The sequence below is a fragment of the Musca domestica genome, unplaced genomic scaffold (genome assembly GCF_030504385.1).
Source record: "Musca domestica strain aabys unplaced genomic scaffold, Musca_domestica.polishedcontigs.V.1.1 3, whole genome shotgun sequence".
In the NCBI taxonomy this organism is placed as follows: Eukaryota; Metazoa; Arthropoda; class Insecta; order Diptera; family Muscidae; genus Musca; species Musca domestica.
Window position 1 is genome coordinate 30532298 of NW_026712299.1, and position 22134 is coordinate 30554431.

General features: G+C 34.4%; 1 pseudogene; it reads right to left on the reverse strand.

Moving 5' to 3' along the window:
• LOC131800440 (fasciclin-3-like) overlaps positions 1 to 22134 on the reverse strand; it is a 53181-nt pseudogene that overhangs the window by 4401 nt on the left and 26646 nt on the right.

The following is a 22134-nucleotide window of genomic DNA, read 5'->3' on the forward strand; positions in this document are numbered from 1 at the left end:
TTCGCATTTTATGAGAGTTTGGGTCAGTCCAAATTTTAACACCTTTGTGGGAGAGCTAGCAGAAGGAGTGGATCGACATATCCCATCTTCACACCAGATATTTTCTTAGTAGAAATATTGGGATGTGTGCCATTTGAAGATAATTGGATGCTAAATAAAAAAATAAATGTATAAGTTTTAATAATACCACTGATTGATATGGTCCATAACCGAACTTTATCTAAGTTTGATAATTATATTACGATGCACATAGTTTGGATCAAATCGGATGCGCCCTTTGAGAGTTAACATGCGAATAACTCAGCTAACAAGACCGACGGACGTACATCCTTAGATCGACTTCAAATGTCTAAAATGGATTTGGTCCAAAGAGACCTAGGGTCTAAAACCGTTATTTCGATGAGACACATTTTGGCCCTATCAAATAAAATACAATGAGATGAAAAAACTGCAACCAAATTAAGCTGTTAAAATTATTCCAGTGACAGCTCATTATATTGTTTACAAGCGTACAAAAGCATTTCGGTGAGAATTTTCCGGAAACAAAAACCAGAAGTGGCTATCGTTAGAGCACTCCGTTAGAGCACAACGTTAGAAAACTCGGGCGTAGACCGACGTCAAGGCAATGGAAAGAAAAAAACAGCAACATCAGCAGAAATGGTTCGAAAAGTAAAGAAGCGTCAATTATTGAAAGATGAGCTCGGGCGGGGTAAAGACATTGATATTCCAAAAAGCGCAAGAACTTACACCGCCACAGAAACAAAATAGACTCAAAAAAGTTAAAGAGTTCCTTGGCTTGGCCGAAAGTGGTGAACTGCCGAATTTAGTTTTCTCCGATGAGAAAACATTCGCTGTCAAGCATTTTGTAAACAAATAAAATAATCGTGTTTACTTGCCAAGGAGGTCAGCTGAAAATGTGCACCTTCGGTTGGCCACCAGAACTCAAGCGCCGGCCATGGTGATGGTGTGGGCCGCCATAATAGCCGATAGTCGCTCTTCGCCGAATATTATCACGAAAATATTCAAAAGGGTGTATTAAAGCCTTGGGCACGCAAACATTTTGCCAGCAGACCTTGGACATTCCAACAGGACTCAGCACCATCGCACTCGGCACGCGCCACCCAAGAATGGTTACAAAATAAGGTTCCTCGCTTTTTTTCCTGCGCACACTGGCCACCAAAATCTCCGGATACCAATCCGTTGGACTGTTATGTCTAGAGTATTTGTGTTTTCAAAATTTTGACCCGTTGTGTGGGAGGTACCCCAAGGAGTGGGCCGATGTATACCTACATCTTCATAATAAATCTTGTGCTGGTATAAATATTTAGATTTCCCGAGTTTGAAAGAAATCAAATGCTTTTTCGCGTTTTATGAGAGTAGGAGTGAATCAAAACATCCCATCTTCATACCAGATGTAGTTTTAGTAGAAATATTGGGATGTGTGCAATTTGAACAGAATTGGATACTAAATTCGCATTTTATGATGTTTTTGGTTATTCAAAACTTTTGACCTATAAACCATCTTCATAGTAGATCTTGTGCTTTCTAGAAATATTTGCCGAGTTTGAAGAAATCGGAAGGAGTGGGCTTATATAATGGGCCTATATAGATATTATCAATTTTCGCACCTGACCTAATACTGACAAAAATATTAGAATTTGCAAAAGTTTGCCCCAAATCAAATTAACCTTTCTTTTTCCCTACACCACAAGGTGGCCAGTGTATTATGTCTTTGTGCATTTGTTTGTAACAGGCAAATGGAAACGAGATAGACCACATCACATTCTGGGTCGGTTTATGCATGTCCGTCCATGTATTTTTGTGAACAAAGTATATTTCGCATTTATTATCCGATTGAGATGAAATTTTCCAAACAACATTTGTTTGGCCCAAGGACGAACCTTATTGAAATTGGAGATAATCGGTAAAAATTTAGATATAGCTCCCATACATTTCTTCGTCCGATTTGCCGTTTATTGTGCACCAAACGTGTAATATCTGCCCGAATAGTATGGAATTTTGCACATACAACCAAATTAGGCCTGAAAATAAGTATGCCAAATTTGATCGAAATCGGTTCAGATATAGCTATAGCTCCAATATGTATTGTTCATCCGATTTGTTATTTTAGTCCTCCGCAGCCGTAATATGCTTTCTGAAACAACAATATTTGTCGAAATACATCAAATACAGCACAGAAATAGCTTTGCTAAATTTTATCGAGATCGGTTCGGATTTGGATATATCTCCCATATATAACTTCGTCCGATTTACTTTTTATTGTGCACCAAACGTCTAATATTTGCCCAAATGGTATGAAATTTGACACTTACGACCGAATTGAGTCTAGAAGCTAGTATATCAAATTTGGTGAAGATCGGTTCAGATATAGCTATAGCTCCCATATATATTGTTCATCCGATTTGTTATATTTGTTACCCACAGCCGTAATATGCACTCCGTAACAACGATATTCAGGGAAATATTTGTGATATTATCCATCTCCGAACTTTATCTAAGTTTGATAATTATATTACCATGTACCAAGATTGGATCAAATCGCAAACTCTCTTCGAGAGTCATAGTGCACACTAGCTATACAGACGGGCGGACGGACACCCCTAAATCGACTCCAAATATCCAGAAACGGATTTGGTACAAAGATACCTGGGGTCTAAAACCGTTATTTCGATGAGGCACGTTTTTGCAGTATCAAATGATATAAACCCTCTATAGCCATATGACTGAGGGTGTAATGAATGCCACCTGTACTTTACTTACTCAAATATATGGACAGAGAGACGAATGGACAAACATAAATTGACTTAAAATCGCATCTCCTTATATATGTTACAAACAAATGCACGAAGGCTTAATATCCTGTTTTATAGGGTATGCAAATGGAACGGTATAGACTTCAAAAACGAGTTCCAAATGTTCCGAAACAAATTTGGTCAAAATAGACCTAGGGTATTATACCGCTATTTCCTAATAATTAAAGGTTAGGAACTTAGTACTACTTAGTTAGGAATTTAGTACTACTACTGAAATTTTTTTATGCTGAAACTTAAAAGGTTCGTTGCTGAAAAGTGAAATCATGTTTGCATAACAGAGAATAGTTGTAAATTTATATCAAAATTTTTATATAAATGTATGCTTTTTTATTTATTAATAATAAATATGAGGGGGGATATTTCAATGATATATTTATATGAGGGGAATTCTTGAATACCTTTTGAGCGTTTGATTGTTCTATTTGAATGTCCATTCAGGTGACGAAGTTTGCCATATGATTACCTTTGTTTTTTTTTGGTGGGTAATGTGTGTAAATACCAAAATTCATGCATTTCAAACAAAATTCGTAACAGAGAAAAAAAGAGAGAAAAACGATTCCATTAAGAAGAGTAAGCTGAAGAATTTCAACATAGAAATGATAGAAACACTAATGCAAAACTGGGTATTTTCGATATTGGACGATAATAATAATAAATAAACTACATTAGAACTACAACATAATTCAGGCAAACAACAAACTATACGAATACAATCATTCAAAAATGATGGAAATCAAGAGAAAAATTTGTTCTACAAATCATAGCGAGGGGGGCGGGGGGTTGTTTTGAAGGAATTCACTTAATGACACGATGAAACTAAAGTAAAGTATTTTTGGGAAATGATAATCATATAAAGGGAATTCTCCTTAGTCCTTTCCACTGCTAAAACTTAGCTGGCACAAGGGGAACAAACCAAAATTTAGGACAAACCATAAAAGAGAGAGAGGGACAAAATCATGGCTAATAAAAGATAACAAAATAAAGATATCAAATAAAAATATAAAAAATAATGATTACAACAATACCTTTGGTTGATTGTCATTGCCATCAGTTGTGACACCATCAGGTGACAATTGTTCATTAGCTGCACCAGTACCTGCTCCGCCTGTTACTGCTGCTGTGGCAGCATCCTCGTTGTCGTTGTTGCCAGTTTCCGTTTCGTTGTTCTTCCGGTATTTGGTGGATGCATCTCGCTCGTTCATTCGCTTGAATATGGCAGCAAATGAGGGCAATCGCTTCGACTTCTTGTTGCAGCTATCCCCTGTTACTGGGGCATTTTGATCAACTTCCGAAGCTGCGGCTGTGGTTGCAGTTGTTGCCGTTGAGGTGGCTTTTACATCGGCACTTTCTGTATCGCTACTGTTGTTGTTGTTTGTTTTTGTTAAAGAAGATGCCGGCCAATCCAGGATGTTACCAAGAAAAGTGTAACCGTTTGTCGTTCGTTGGTTCATTTGTGTTTTTGTCGATGTTGTAGTTGTTATTTTTTGTATTTGTTGCAATAACATGGAATGTCATTTTGAAGGCATTCATTCGTCGTGGTGTTGATGGTAGTGGTGGAGTTGGTCAATGTGGTCGAGAAAAAGTAATGGTAACAAACAAAGTGAGGAGGGGATTGTGGTTATTAGAAAAATCAAGATGATGAAAGAAGTGCTTAATGAGCAATGTTGTTTTTAAAGTTTTATGTTAAAAGTATTTAATTTTCAAAAGTTATACGAAGGTTTATTTTACAAAATAAAAAAAAAAAAAATAGAAAATAGTTACTCTTCCCTGGGATAACCAAATTAGGGCAAAAAAATTAATAATCATTTTGTGTTACAATTATTCAAATGTGTTACTTTATAATCCCATATAATATACATACATAATGTACAATGTAATAGAGTTTGAAAACAATTTTTTTTCTTACAGATTTATTATCTTCGAAAAGTTTTCACAAGTAACAGGTTTTCAATAGAAGCCTTTTCAGGTACATTTATATTGTGGATTAAAACTAAATTTTCTTACTCTACCATTCCCATACATTATATTATTGCATAATATTTGGGAATTTTGATGTTTTTGGTATGCGATTCGAAACACTCGATAACTTGATTTGTAATTCGTAATGTCTTATTTACCACTCGACAGTTCCGTTTGTTAAATAAATAATTTTGAATTGGAAATCCAGAATTTCATTTGCAATTCGATTTTTTATACCCTCCACCAAAAAAAGTAAGGAGGGTATATTAAGTTCGTCATTCCGTTTGTAACTCATCAAAATAATCACTTTAGACCCAACAAAGTATATATATTCTTGATCAGCGTAAAATTCTAAGACGATTTAGCCCTGTCCGTCCGTCTGTCCGTCTGTTGTAATCACGCTACAATCTAAACGAATTAATATAGGAAGCTAAAATTTTGCACAGATCTCTCTTTTGTCTGCAGGCAGGTCAAGTTCGAAGATGGGGTATATCGGTCCACGATATCGTATAGCCCACATATAACAGTACCCCCGATATTGGGTATTTGATGATGTTAGCCACATTTTTCAATGGAATTGTCTGAAATTCCACAAAAGGAGTCCCTTTTGGGCATTTTACCCCCTCAAAAAGAATTGTCTATATAGGTCCACGATATCGTATATCCCCCATATAACTGTACCCCCCGATATTCGATATTTTGATGATGTTAGCCACACTTTTCTATATACGTCCACGATATCGTATAGCCCCCATATAACGGTACCCCCGATATTTGGTATTTTGATGATTTTATCCACATTTCCCAATGGAATTATCTGAAAATCCACACAAGGAGTTCCTTGTGAGTACTTTACCCCCAGACATAGATTTGTCTATATAGGTCCACAATAGCGTATATCCCCCCATATATCGGCACCTTCCGATATTAGGTATTTTAAAGATTTTAACAGAATTTTCAATGGATTTTATTTTTTTGAATATTTTCTAATTCGTTCCAAATGGTGGAGGGTATTCAAAGTTCGGCCTGCTACTTTTTTACTTGTTTATTTGCAGTTTGAACTTTTCACTTGAAATTCGAATTATTCTATTTTGTGCTCAGAGGAGAATATTAATACCGCTCGGCTACTTATTTGCACTTTTATCGAAATTAATAATAGAAGATCCTTTTTTGATTACAATGTATTTTAACTAACTTTTAAAAGACATTACTTATATTATTCGTACATAAATGAGTTTTTCGAATTTCAAATGAAAACACATGCATTAAAAATGACAAAGCTCAAATTTCTGATAAAATGACTTGAATTACAAAGGCAATATTTTACAAGTAAAAAAGCAGCTAAGTTCGGCCTGGCCGATCTTTAAATACCCTCCACAATTTTGAACGAACTTAGAAATTAAAAAAAAAAAAAAAAACAAGTAAGCAAAGGCTATAGTCATGTGGGGCCGACCATGTGATACCCTACAACACTGCAATATGTTTGAAGCCCCTTTTGTCGAAATCCATTTTGGAAGATTTCGCTTTTGAATTAATGTCACGGAGCACTGTCCAGATATTACCCTTAGCATTTTGACAAGGGACATTTGCCCTATATTTGCGCACTGTGTTGTGTTGTTACTTGTTGTTCTCCATTTTACAGCTAAATATAATCCAATGGTCATCAAAAATACTAGAATTCTTTCCTGTCCTTAACTCTCTTCTCAGGCGCGTCGATTGGGTTCAATTGTGTGATCAGGAAATTGTTTCTGTTTTTGGTTCATTTAAACCCCAAAAAATATTGCGATCATCTCCAAAAGCAAGAGGCCCCTCTTTATCTCCAAAGTTAGACTCATCTATATGATTTGCTTGTCTACGATATTTGGCTATATTCGTCAACGAAATCAGCATCCAAAAGCCAGAAGTTCGCCTTATGTATATTTCAGATATCTCCTGTAAATAATGTTGTTATTTTTTTCACAAAAAAGCAGTGGTTCATTCTACCCGCTGTCTTAAGCTCTAACCTAATGCGAGATTTCGTGCCCTTTGGTTTCTCTTTGTGACCTTTATAACGGCTGCAAAACCAGGAATATAAAACCAGCCTAACCCTACCCTTGTGAAAATTTTCGTGAGGATTGGACGATAATTGTAATCTGTATATAATAACCCCAACCTGTGTTGTAAGGTGAAAAAGTATTAAAAAAATATACACTTCAATATTAAGTCAAATTGAAAAAATCGCATCCGATAAAAAATACGAAAAAAATAACAAAATGTCACAAAATACTACGAAATCTATATTAACATCATTATTGGCATCTTTTTATGCGATTTTTTAGATTTTATACTTTTATGCCATGAAGGCATTCTGAATTGACAAATTTTGCTAAAATCGGTCCAGCCATTCTTGAGATATAAGCATTCTATCTAACATCCCATTCCTTTGTATATACACATTGTATATATTTCGCTACATATATCCGATATATTTACTATCGACATCTACGTAATGGTCAGAGTTGATCTCTTTATCTATTTGTAATAATTAATGGAAAATTTGACTTTTACTTTACATGAATGTTATGGTCTATTTCACCCACTAAATATTACCCGATGACCATCAAAATTGGAAGGCTTCTGCCCAGCCCTAAGCTCTAGACCCATGCTAACTTCCGCTGCGATTGGTCTATAATTGCGACTTGTAAAATCAACTGCAACTGCAAAATCATAATTTTTTTTTTGGTCCATTATAACTTAGGCTTCTATTCTGTTCTATTCTATCCTAGCCCCACCTACATTCCAAATTTCGTGAAGATCGGGCCATAATTGCGACCTGTGGAGTGATTACAAATTAACATGGACAGACGGACAAACGGACATACATAGCTAGATCGACTCAGGTGTTACATAATTGTTGGCCCAATCAAACTTATACACATAGTGTTGTAGGGTATAAAAAACAGCTAAGTTCGAACTTTTAATACCCTCCGCCGTTTTGAAGGAATTTGAATAATTTCAAAAAAAAAAAAAAAAAATCTGTAGACAAGTATCTCTCATAGCACCAATTCCGAACTTGCAACAATTTCGCTGAACAATGCCTTCAAAATAATACCGAAATATCTAGAGGTACAGTTATATTGGGGTAATACGAAGACGTGAACCTGCGTAGACAATTTTCTGTCATAGACTGTAGTACCGATTCCGAAATTCTACTACGAATTTTTAAACAATTCCGGTGAATAATATCGCATATATCATCAAAATACCGAATATAGGAAGGTACCGTTGTATGAGAGCTGTACGAAGATGGACCTATATATACAATTTTCAGTCATAGGTTGAATTACCCATAGTGAACTTCGAATACGAAATTTAAAACAATTCCTGTGAATATTGTATCTAAAATCATCAAAACACTGAATATCGGGGGATACTGTTGTATGGGGGCTATACGAAGCGTGGACCTGAATATGTGATTTTTTGTCCTATGCTGAAGTACCGATTTCGAACCCCAACTACGAAATTTGAAACAATTACGGTTATAATGTCTTTAAACTAATAAAAATTCCGAATTTTTTGGGGTACCGTTATATAGGCGATATACGAAAGCGTGGACCTGCAACTTAACCATTACAAACTTAAAATACGAAATTTGAAACCATTCCGTTGAATAAAGTTGTTAAAATCATCAAAATACCGAATATAGGGAGGTACCGTTGGAAACACTTCTGGTGAAAAGCGTGACACAAATCATCAAAATATCGAATATTTGGGGGCACAGTTAAATGGAGACTATATAAAAACATAGACCTACATTGACAGTTGTAAGCAAGGATGTCATTTACATACATAATGGGAACACATGCCGCCAATTTACAGCAAATTTTGGGTTAAAATTATTCAAAGCAAACAAGAAACCTTCAATCTGACGGGACAGTTCTACATGGGCTATACCAAAACGTGGACCCTATATAGGCCATTTTCAATACCAAAAGTCCTGCAGAACAAACATACATCTGAGTAAAACCTACTTCATTTCATTCGGAAGCTAGAGTTATTTCCACAGATTAAATTAAACGTTAAATCGACATAGAATTTTATGCTGATCAAGAATATATACACTTTGTGGAGTCTGAAATGTATATTTCGAGGTGTTACGAACGGAATGACAAACTTAATATACCCTCCATATCTGTGAAATTTTGAATTGTATTTTTGACGCCGCATTTTATATCAGCAGAAATATTAAGATATGCGAAATTTTAAGCAAATTCATATTTTTTTTTAAATTCTTATTTTTTGCCTTTTTCTTCTTCGAAATGTCTATATTGGTCCAATACCTGGTGTTGAAAGATATGTTTGTGAGTTAGGTACAACAAGAGGTAGATCGATATTGCTCATATTTTAACCCAACATATACTTAACTTGAGCAAACTGGGAAACTCAATTTCTGTGAGATACGTATTGTACCCTCAGCTATATGGCTAGTTAGAGAGGGTATATGTGATTTGACTCGGTCGAAACGTGCCTCAACGAAATAACGGTTTTAAACCCTAGGTCTCTTTGGGCCAAATCTGTATGGCTGGTGTATCTGATTTGGTCCAAACTTGGTACATCGTAATATTATTATCAAATTTAGATCGAGTTCGGAGAGGGGCAATATCGATCCACTCTTTCTGGTACCTCCCCACAAATATTCGATATTTAAAAAAAAAAATATTTTGCTGCGCAGACAAATCCTAATATCTGCATGGTTGCTACGTCAGGTTCGAAAATGGACAATACCGGTCAACTCCATAAAGTACCTACCCCACAAAGGGTCAAAATTTTGACTGAGACTGAGAGATCGACTGTCTTAAAATTCAACACATCACAATATTTTTTATTAACACAAGGTCAGGTGTCAAGATGGAATATATCGGTTAATACCTTTCCCAAAAAGGGACAAAAATTTAATGGAGCTCATAAAACGCGAAATTAATATTCGATTCCATTCAGTCTTGGCACATCTCAATATTTTTATCGACACAAGATCTATTATAAAGATGGTAGACCCAACCATTTCTTCTGATACCTCCCCCACATAGGGTTTGAGATTTTGAAAAACAAAACGCTCAAAAAGGCGAAATAATCACCCAACACTCTTCAAATACGATCATTTTTGCTAACACTGTTATAAAGAAGATATATATCTGCGAACCCTTTCTGGTAACTCACCCACAAAAGATCATAATTTTTAATACTTTCATCTGTCATAACTTGCGAAACAAGCTAGCTTTTTTTTACAACTGACTATATCTTAGTATTTCTTAGTAGTAGTTAGTTAGTATTTCTTAGAATTTATGATTTCACCATCCTTATATCCAATCTTATGGGTATACATCCATACATCCATAGGCAAAAGCGACTGATACTTTTTAACTTGTTTTTTTTTTTTTCATTTCATTTCAATTCATTTTGGAAGCGGTAACGACATTTTTCCATAGGTAAAACAATATTGAATGTAGACTACTCTAATTACCAACAATATGAATAAATCAAAATGTACTGCATTTGAAATTGTTGCAATTCCATTTCAATTAGATTATTAACGCCTAAATATCTAAACTAATTGTTACTGAACGGAACATGGGAAACACCCACTAAATTTTAAACTGTGTTGCTGCAATTGTAATTAACAAACCATAAAATAATCGATTTATTGATATAAATTTGGAATCTGTAATTGTACACATTTAAATTATGTATGCATGATGCGATGTAATGCTGATTACACTAACTTACAAAAGTTGGTTACATGAAAACGCCTATTAAAATAGTATTACTATTTAAACTATTTGTGATATTAAGAAGAAATATATAAAAAGTAAATTTTAAAGCCCGCACTCATACATTAAAAAAGATATCTGCAAAATTTGGATTTAACAGAACGGCGCTAAGTGTCACAAACAGAAGCTACATCCGACTTAAAAAAACAAGTAAAAAAACATTAAGTTCGGCCGGGCCAAACTTTTAATACCCTCCACCTTAGGGTAAAAGAAACATTAGAAGAAATGTGGCAAAAACCATTAAAATGCCGATTATGGGGAGGTACCGTTATATGGGGGCTATACCAAAACGTGGACCTATAATTACAATGTTTCGCCACCGGAGCTGGAACCCATTATGACCCACAAATACCAACTTTTACCCATACCAAATCATGGACCCATGCATGCAATGTTTCGCCACCGAAGCTGGAACCAATTATGATCAACAAATACCAATTTTCGAACAAATCCCTGAAAAAATGTGGCAAAAATCATCAAATTACCGAATATCGGGAGGTACCGTTATATGGGGGCTATACCAAAACGTGGACCTATAATTACAATGTTCCGCCACCGGAGCTGGAACCCATTATGACCAACAAATACCGATTTTCAGACAAATCCGTGAAAAAACGTGGTAAAAAAACTAAAATACTAAATATCGGGAGGTACCTTTATATGGGGGCTATACCACAACGTGGACCTATACATGCAATGTTTTGCCACACGCTCAGGGACCCGCTATGACCTACAAATACCAATTTTAAGACAAATCCGTGAAAAAATGTGGCATAAATCATCAAAATACCGAATATCGGGAGGTACCGTTATATGGGGACTATACCAGAACGTGGACCGATATATCTCATTTTCAATACCAACCATCCTAGACACAATGCAAATAGCTCTGCTAAATTTTGGAGATCTACGTCAAATAATGTGGGCTGTATCGTGATTTCAACAGACAGACGGACAGACAGACAGACGGACGGACGGACAGACAGACAGACGGACGGACGGACAGACAGACAGACGGACATCGTTAAATCGACTTAGAATTTTATGCTGATTATGAATATATATACTTTATGGGGTCTAAAACGAATATTTAGGGATGTTACAAACGGAATGACAAAGTTAATATACCCTCCTTTCCAAGGTGGAGGGTATAAAAACAAGTTAAAAAGCAGTAAGTTCGGCCCGTACCCTCCGCCATTTGGAACGAATTTGGAAAAGTAAAATCCGTTAAAAGTTCTGATAAAATCTTAAAAATACCGAATATAAGTCTAAGTCTATACGACGTGGACCTACATAAGCATTGTTTGTCATAAGCAATTACCATATTCAAATTCGAAAAGTGAAATAAACGGCGAATAATGTAGCTAAAATCATCAAAATACCGTATATAGGGACGTACCGTTATATCGGAGCTATACGAAGACCTGGACCTGCATAGACAATTCTCTGTCACAGGCTGTAGGATCCATTACGAATGTAAAATACGACATCTTAAACAATTTCGGTAAGTATTGTACCTCAAATCGTCAAAATACCGAAAATAGGAAGGTACTGATATATGGTGCCTATACGAAGACCTGGACCTGCATAGACAATTTTCTGTCACAGACTGTAGTTCCCATTACAAACTCTAAATACGTAATTTGACGCTAAAATCATCAAAATACCGAATGTAGGGAGGTACCGTTATATGGGGGGCAATACGAAGACGTGAACCTGCACAGACAATTTTCTGTCTTAGGCTGTAGTATCCATTTGGAACTTCAAATACCAAATTTGAAACAATTCCGGTGGATAATGTCGCTAAAATCATCAAAATACCTAATATAGGGAGGTACCGTTATATGGGGGCTATATGAAAACATGGACCTACATGGCCCATTTACGAACTTAACCTGCCTACTGGCAAAATAAACATGTGTGCAAAAGTGTAGCCTTCTATCTCAATTCGTTCGAAAGATAGCGTGATTACAACAGACAGACGGACAGACGACTTAGAAAATATAGCTATAGAAAATATAAGTTAATATACCCTCCATAGTATGGTGGAGGTTATAAAACAGCTAGGAAAGGTCAAAAGTCGGGCGGGCCGACTATATGATACCCTACACCACTATGCCTATTTAGTAGAGCTCTCGTAACCAAAAAATATATTGGGAATTTATGTGAAGCAGATCATACATCATATACTATAAACCTTATTTGAATGCATATCATGGCTTTAGAATATTCAAAAATTTGGGAACTATATCCAACTCTGAATCGCTTTTCAACAAATTTGACGGAAGATCTTGTACCTCTAGTTCCAAGAAACACTGCTTTATAGTGCATTATATGAATACGATAAGGATTATATTAAAGAATATTTATTGGAGCAATATATATGTCGGACCTAGTTTCACCAAATGGTAAAAATCTGTTGAATATGAAAATGTCTATTCAATTTGGGCTGATATTACATATATGGTCAGCAATAGCCGTAAAATCGGATGAAGATGTATATCGAAGCTATAAAGAAATCTGCATCTATCTCGATAAAATTTGGCAGAAGTATTTCCGAGCAGTATAAAATATCATTATTGTGGAGTGCATATTACGCATGTGAGGGATTTGAACACCAAATCAGATGAAACATATATACGGGAGTTATAGCTATATCTGAACTAATTTTCACCAAAATTTGAAGCTCATGATTTTAGGCTGAATTCCGCCGGAAGTGCCAAAAGTCAGTCCATTTGGGCTGATATTAGCCATTTGGTGCACAATAAACCAGATATTGGATAAAGATGTATACATGGGAGTTATATCCTAATTTGATCCGATCTCCATAAAATTTGACAGAGGTTTTTTTTAGCTCCATAAGTTGTCATTCTTGTGGAGTCATACTTGCTTCTTGACTGAATTCGGTCGGATGGGCCAAAATTCAGGTCATTTGGACTGATATTGGGTATTTGGTGCACAATTAACCAGAAATCGGTTGAAAATATATACGGAGCTATATCTAAATTTGAATCGATTCTCATCAATTTCAATAGGGTTCGTCCTTGGTCCAAATAAATATTGTTTGGAAAATTTTATATCAATCAAAAATACGGACTGACATGCATAAATCGGTAAATATGGGTCTATCTCGCTTCCGTCTCCATGTTACCAATAAATGCACAAAGACATAATATCCTTACCACTATGTGGTGTAGGGTATAAAAATGTATGCGAATAATTGTTAATCCAAATGTTAACCTTTTGTACGGGAGATACGTGAAGGATTGGGACGATTGTTTCCATATTTACATTCGATCTCTGGCTGAAAGAAATATTTAGACATACCTAGTATGAAAAGAATCGCCGACTTGTTTCGCAAGTTATGAGAGATATAAATATTGAAAATTGTTAATCTTTGCGGGTGAGGTTTCAGAAGGAGTGGGCCTATATACTCCATCTTCATACCAGATTATGTGTTAGTACAGAAGTAAAATTACATATCTAAATTAAATGACTTTTTTGGAACTCAGCATTTCATTTTCAGGTCAATTAATACGCGGATTTTTTTTTTTAAATCAAAGTTTTCCAACTGAAATCTTAATAGATCATCCAAAATGAGTGGTCCTATATTAACAATTTTTTGCAAGGAATTTTATTATTTGGCTAGGACCTTCATTACAAATTTGTGCTGATATCAAAAATGATCAATTCCGCCAGTAAGTGCTTAATACCAACAAAATGGTAAACTGGTGTAATTTTATTTGCTTTAGGCACCAAATGATATTATCATAAAATTTCATTGAATATTTTGTAATTTTTCTGTATTGTTAAATATTTAGGGATTATTTAATTACATTAAGCCGATCAAAAAAAATATAGACAATTTTTGGTTACAATGTAACTGAATTACATGAAGCGGGAAAATGTCAATTTATATGTAATACGAGTAGTAATAGAACCATTTTCTGTGAAAAATGTTTTGTTTAATATTTTGTAGTAGTTTGAACCCATTATGAAGTGAGGGTTAAATTGATTTTGATATTATGACAACCATCATGACAACTATGCAATATTGAAATGCAACCATGAACTTTTTTTCATCGATTTTAGCAAATGATAAGCTCCATTGCATGAAGTATTAAATTCTCTTAAACATTTTTAAAATTTGAAGAAAATATTGAAAGCAAAGCTCTTTAATATATGTACTCCACGGCAAACGCGCATTGAAATTATAAAGCCATTCAAAGAGAAAAATCGAGATTGACAGATAATAGTAAATTTCTGCAAGACATGCGAAATGGATGATAAAAGGTGGGTTATAATGAAACGCTATCCGAAAGGGAAATATTATAATATTATTATAATATACCCTCCACCATTCTATGGAGGGTATATTCGCATTGTCATTCCGGTTGTAACTCATCTAAATACTCCTGATAGACCCTACAAAGTATATATATTCTGGATCAGCGTAAAATTCTAATTCTGTCCGTCTGTCTGTGCATCTGCTGCAATCACGCTATCTTTCGAACTAATTGAGATAGGAAGCTAAATTTTTGTACCAGTAGGCAGTTTATGTTCGTAAATGGGTCATGTCGGTCAACGTCTTCATATAGGCTTCCGATATTCGGCATTTTGATAATTTTAGCGACATTATTCACCGGAATTAAATTAAATTTTGTATTTCTAATGATTACTACAAATCACGACAGAAAATTGTCTATGCAGGTCCACGTTTTCGTAAAGACTCCATGTAACGGTACCTTCCGATATTCCGTATTTTGATGATTTTAGCGACCTTATTTACGGGAATTGTATCAAATTTCGTATTTAAAGTTTGTAATGGGTACTACAGCCCATGACAAAAAATTTGGTATTCAGGTCGACGTCATCGTATAGCACCATATAACGGAAGCTACTACCAAGACTACTACTATGACAAAAATTGTGTATTTAGGTCCAGGTCTTCGTATAGCCTAAATATCAGTACCTCCCTATATTAGGTATTTTTATGATTTGAGAGAAATTATAGATCGGTATTGTTTCAAATTTGGTCATTTAAGCTCGTAATGGGTACTACAGCTTATGACAAAAATTAAATATGCAGAGCCACGTTTTCGTATAGGCCCCACATATTGGTAACTCCCAAGATTTGGTATTTTTATGATTTCGGCAAAATTATTCACCGGATTTTTTCAAATTTCGTATTTGAAGTTCCTAATGGGTACTACAGTCTATGACGAAAAATTGTCTATTCAGGTCCAGGTCTTCGCATAACCCCTAAATATCGGTACCTCCCTATATTAGGCATTTTGATGATTTTCGATACAATATTCACCGGAATTGCTTCAAATTTTGTATTTTAAGCTCGCAATGGGTACTACAGCCTATGCAGAGCCACGTCTTCGTACAGGCCCCATACATTGGTACCTCCCAAGATTCGGTATTTTCATGATTTTGGCGACATTTTTCACCGTATTTTTTTTCAAATTTCGTATTTGAAGTTCCGAATCGGTATTACAGCCAATGATAAAAATTGCCTATGCAGGTCCACGTCTTCGTATAGCCTCTCTATAACGGTTTTCATTTAATGATATAAGCGACATTATTTACTGGAATTGTTTCAAATTCCGTATTTGAAGTACGGACACGGGACAACAACCAATGACTTATGCAGGTCCTCGTCTTCGTATATCCCTAGTAAACAGTTTTCATTTAAACGGCATTTTTCGACGATCTTTTTTTAATTTTTCAAGTTACTTCCAAATGGTGGAGGGTATTTAAAGTTCGGTCCTGCCAAACTTAGGTACCCTCCACCATGGAAAGCAAGGAATAGTAACACCGTTTGTAAAATCTCAAAATATTCCTTTTATTGCGTATATGATGGTTGGTATTGAAAATGTGTGTATTGTGGTCCACCTTTTCGTATAGCCCCCATACAATGGTAGCTTCGGACATTATGTTTTTTGACTATTTCTAACGGATTTGTCTAATATTCGATATTTGAAGTTTGTAATGGGTTTATGCACCGGTTGCTAAAAATTATATAAAGGTCCACGTTTAACACGGATAACTTCGGCAATTTTAACAATAACTTCGGCAATATTGCAGATAAAAACATCAGAATTCTTTTGATCTAAAATTTTAACCCTCAAACGATTTAATTAAGGTATTTTTTCATTGTATATCAAACAAGAGTATCAGTCGGTGTTGCCGACAGATGTATACCATCAGCCAATGTTCGATTATTTAAATATATTTTGACTTATGTTATGATTATTCAAATTGTTGACCCTCTATGGAGTAGGTTCCGAAGGAATGGACCAATATTGTCCATTTCGTATCGGATCTAAATTAATATGATATAAATATTGCCAGGTGACAGGTTTGGTTTCTTCTTTAAATTTATGTGAGATATGTTATAATTTCCAGAAAATGTTAAAAAGTACGTGAGGTACCAGATGTAGTCGACCGAAATATTCCATTTTCATACTTCATCTAATACAGATAAAAATCCTGGGGTGGGCTAAATTTCAAGAAAATCGAACACTTATATCCAATTTTATGTGAAATCATAAATTCCACATTCATCTCAGGTTTCTGGTAGTCAAATATTTAGATATAACAAGTATTGAAAATTGTTTGAGGTACAAGAAGGTGTTCCCAAATATATATCATCATCACTACAGATCTTGTGTTAGCAAAAATATTTGTATGTGTAAAATTTAAAGAGAGTTGGATGCTAGTTCGCTTTCTTTGAGCGTTTTGTTCTTGAAAGTCTTGAACCCTATGTTGGGGAGGTACCAGAAGAAATTGTCCGAACCCTACCATCTTTATACAAGATTTTGTGTTGATAGAAATATTGGGGTGTGCCAAGTCTGAATGGAATCGAATGTAATTTCGCGTTGTATGAGCTTCATGGATATTCAAAATTTTGACCCTTTGTGAAGGAGGTACCAGAGGGAGTCGACCGATATATCCCTTCATCACAGCAGATTTTATGTTAGTAGAAATAATGGGATGTGTGAAATATGAAGAGAACCGGACGCTTATTTCGGATTTTATAATCGTTTTGGTTATTCAACTTGGACCCTTTGTGAGAGGAAATACCAGAAGGAATGGTTCGATCTCTACCATCTTTATAACAGATCTTTTACTGATAGAGATATATTGAGATATGCCAAGTCTGAGTGGAATTGAATGTTCATTTCGCGTTTTATGAGCTTCATGGATATTAAAATTTTTGACCCTTAGGATTTACAAAGTTTTGAATATTAGGATTCGCAAAGTTGGAGCAAAATCGAATTATTCTTTCTCTTCCTGTGCAGTAAAAAAAGATGAAAATGGTGGGGGGTTTATGTACACGATGGAGTAGTCCGATATTGTCAATTTTCACACCTGACATAGAACTAATACAAATATTGGGATTTGCAAAGTTTCTACCAAATTGGATGATCGTTTCATGTTCTATAAACGAAATTTTTTTCTGTAAAAATATTGACCTTTTGTTGGAGAGGTAACAGAAGGAGTTCACCGATATTGCCCATCTCCGAACTCGATCTAACTTTGATAATAATAATACGATGTACCAAGATTGGACTAAATGGAATACTCCCTTCGAGAGTTATCGGGCGCTCCAGCCGGACAGACGGACGGACATCGCTAGATCTACTCCAAATACCCTGAAACGGATTTGGTCCCAATAGACTGAGGATGAAGTTATAAAAAGCGATTACTGCGAATTAGGCAGGCTATCTTATTTCTATAGGATATATTAGCTCCATACATGTGTTATAATTTTTATTTTATTTTTTTCAAAAGAAATTAATTCTTTAATAAGATAATCAATATCTTGCAACCTCTGACATTTTTCCCTTGTCACAAGTTTATACCTATATTGAATTATAATATATTTACACCATAGTACCTATAATCGAACACCATTATTAACTTCGTAATATAAACACTCTTAAAAACAGGAGAAGATTTTGTGCATTTTGGAACTTACGTTTCAATTTATTTACAAAGTTATTTAATTAATTTTGGTTTTTTTTTATTTTAAGTTATAACTATGCTTAAATAAAATCAGTTTTGTTTAAAAAAATGAATGTTAATACTCGTATTATATATTAATATTAAAATAATGATTAAAAAATACATCGCTTGCTTTAATTATAACAACAAATGGGATTTACCGAAATTAGTGGTATTGTACATATCCGACAGAGACGAGACGATAACAAAAAAAGACATTAAATAAATTATACAAAAGTTGTAAACGAAAAAAAAAATTAAAATTGGTTAATCATTTGAGAAAGGTACTGCATTAACCAACAGACAATAAACAATGTTAGTTGTTTTTTTTCTATATGCATAATTGAATATAAGCAAAAAAATAAAATAAACTAAATCAGTTTTAAATGCTAAAAAAATGAATAACATAAAAAAATTAAATTAATATAAAATTGATTAAATATTAATGCATGTGTATTACAGTAGTTGCTGTCATATGTTTTTTTTTTCTTTGTTTGTTGCGGAGAGGAAAATATGTATATTAACAATACATTACAATAACAACAAGTAGAATACATTATATATATGTATGTGATGTTGCATTTAAGAGTAGAATAATAAAAATCTAAAAAAAGTAGACATTTTAGCATTTATAACTAATTAGGTCTTAACTGATATGTCATTCATATAATTAAATCGACTATTTATGGATTTTTTTCCTTGTTCTTCTTCCTCTAAACATAGCTGCTTGTTAAGGCACTTCGATAAAAAAAAAATTATTTTTTATTTGAAAAAAAAAATTAAAAACAATCTCAGTTGCATGTATTCCTATGGAATTTAAAAATAAATTAAAACACAAATAGAAGAACAACAATCACACAAATTTCTAACTACATTTGGAAGACAAGAAATATGAATACCTACATGGTACTTTGTTTTATTTATGTATGTATAAGTGTATTCTGCATTTGTATTTATATTAAGGCAAAGGTGTTTATTTTTTATAAAACAAACTTGCATTTTAAAATTATCGAATTTGTAATATTTTAAAAATACTTTTCAAGGAAAGACTAGCACAAATTTGGACGTTGGGTATAACGATGACATTCTGAAAATTATCAGGAAAAACTACATCTTGCCGAAATTTAAATCAATTGACAACTAGGCTTTTTACCTTTGTTTTAGGTCATGGCAATATTTGAAAAAGGTTCAGATTCATTGGGACTGTAAAGGAAATATTGTGTATAACTAAATTAAATGCATCCCGTGACTAAATAAGTAAAATAGTATCAGTCGGTTTTGAGTTATGATTATTCAAACTTTTGACCCTTTATGGGGGAGGTTTCGAAGCAATTGGCCAATATTGACCAATTCGTATCTGACCTAAAACTGATATAAATATTACAACGTGACAGATTTGGACTATATCGACTACTTCCTATAATTTATATGAGATGTGTGCAAATTTTTGGAAAATGTGGAAATATGCATGAGGTACCACATATAGTCGACCAAAGTATTTAATTTTCACACTTCATCTAATGCAGCTAAAAATATTGGTATGTGGAAAATTTGAAGGAAATCAAATATTTATATCCAATTTTATGCGAAGTCATAAATTTCGATTAATCTCTTAAATATCTGGGAAATATTTTGATATAGCAAATTGTAAAGAAGCGCCGGTTGGTTTCGCAAGTTATGACAAATATAAGTATTGGAAATTATGACTTTTTGTGGGTGCGGTACCAGAAGGGGTTCACAGATATATATTATCTTTACAACAGGTTTTGAAGAGAGTTGGATTCTTATTTCGCGTTTTGTTTGTTTTTCAAAAATTGGAACCTTTTGTGGGAGAAGTCGCCGAAAGATATACCACCGACATCTCTCCTTTTAACTGCAGATCTTGTGTTAGCAAAAATAATGGCATGTGTAAAATTTGAAGAGATCCGGATGCTTATATCGGATTTTATGATCGTTTTGGTTATTCAAAACTATGAACGTTGTTGGGGGAGGACCAGAGGAAGAATGGTCCGATCTCAACCATCTTTATAACATATCTTGTTTTGATAGAAATGTTGAGTTGTGGCAAGTCTGAATGGAATCGGATGTTAATTTCGCGTCTTATGAGCTTCATAGAATTTCAAAATTATGACCCTTTGTGGGGGAGGTACCAAAATTTGTGGGCCGATATCCATCCATCTTCACACCAGACCTTGGGTTTAATATGAACACAATCGGGCACTTATATCACATTTTATAATAGTTATATTTATTCAAAATTTGGACCCTTTTTGGGAAGGTACTTGATGGAGTGAACCGATATTGACCATTTTCACACCTGGCCTAGAACTAATGTAAATATTAGGATTTGCAAAGTTGGAACAGAATCAGATTATCCTTTCTCTTTCTGTGCAGTAAATTATTTTCTTTGAAAATGTCGACATTTTGAAGGAGTGGACCGATATTGCCCATCTCGGAACTCGATCTAAGTTTGATAATAATATTCTGATGTACCAAGTTTGGATCAAATTGTATACTCCCTTCGAGAGTTATCGTTCACACCAGCCAGACAGATAGACGTACACCGCTAGATCGACTCCAAATATCCTGAAACGGATTTGGTCCGAAGAGACCTAGGGTCTAAAACTCTTATAATGATAGTGCAGAAAAAACCTGAAATCGGATACAGATTTATATGGGTAGCTATATCCAAATCTGAATCGATCTTGACAAAATTTTAAATATTTATTTCTCAGCTGTATCTGATATCTGATACCAAAGATTATTATTGTGAAATGCATATCACGCATGTGAGGAACTCAAAACCCCTAATCGGATGAAATATATATATGGGACCTATAGTTATATCTGAACCGATTTTCAACAAATTTCAAGTACCTACTTCTAGGATTAATTTAGTCGGAATTTTTCAAAATTCACTGCGTTTGGGCTTATTCTAGCCATTTGGTGCAAAATAAACCTGATATCGGACAAAGATATATATGGGAGCTATATCTAAACGTGATCCGATCTCTATAAAACTTGGTATCTGATATCTGCTACCAAACATCATTCTTGTGCATATTACGAATGTGAGAGACTTAAACACCAAATTAGATGAAATATATGAATAGGGGAACTATAGCTGTATCTGAACCGATTTTTCGCTTCTTAATTTTATGTACTTACTTCTAGACTACATTCGATCGGAATTGCAAAAATGCAGGTTATTTGGACTGATATTGGTCATTTGGTGCAAGATAAACACGAAATCGGTTGAAGATATATATGGGAGCTGTACCTAAATTTGAACCGATTCTCACCAATTTCAATAGGGTTCGTCCTTGGGCCAAACAAATATTGTTTGGCAAATTTCATCTCAATCGGATAATACATGCGACCTGCCTTTTGTTCAGAAAAATACATGGACAGACAGACGAACTGATATGCATAGACTCAGAAAGTGATTCTATGAAGATTCACAAAAGTAACTATGGGTCTATCTCGCTTCCTTCTCCATATTATAAACAAATGCACAA